Here is a 671-nt window from a genome sequence, read left to right on the forward strand (position 1 = left end):
ACCATACCACCTGTGTCATGATTGCTCTAGCCTGACAGGGGCACACTAAATACAACAATACACAAAGATGCCTGAGAATAATACACTTCCCATCCTGATGACTGAAGCTCTTAACCATCCTCTCTGTATAGTTCTGCAGTCCACTGGTCCAGCCTGAGTTCACTGATTTTTGGGGGGGATTAAGGTTTGATGCCGGAGTGATGTAATCCAGCCAACTTGACTGCTATATGGGTGGCAATCAGGATGTCTCAGGGGCCAGTAGTCCACTTTCCTTTCAGTTGTTCATCAGGATGTTCCCTGTAAGTCTTCAGGAGAACGTAATCATCAGCTGGAATGTATGCAGGTTTCACAAAGCAGAGTAAGGGGCCTCCTTTTAAGCTTCCATCAAGAGATGGAAAAAGGCTTTTTTTGACTTCTCAAAGGTTTCTTCTATGGATGCTTCCATTTCTTCACTAAAATGCGGCCAATCAGACCATGGGTTATCATTGATAGAACCTGTTTCTTTAAATTTTTTCATCCACTTGGATATGGAATTCCTGTGTGGCGCTTCTTTCTTGTAATGGCTTCTAAACCTTCTTTGGACAGCAGCAGTAGATTTTAGTTCAACCAACCACAGAACACAGTTTACTTTCTCTTCTAGTGAAGCCATGGGTCAAAAGTGATTCTTTCGG

Source organism: Otolemur garnettii, unplaced genomic scaffold (assembly GCF_000181295.1).
Source record: "Otolemur garnettii isolate 467f Iridium unplaced genomic scaffold, OtoGar3 scaffold00141, whole genome shotgun sequence".
NCBI lineage: Eukaryota > Metazoa > Chordata > Mammalia > Primates > Galagidae > Otolemur > Otolemur garnettii.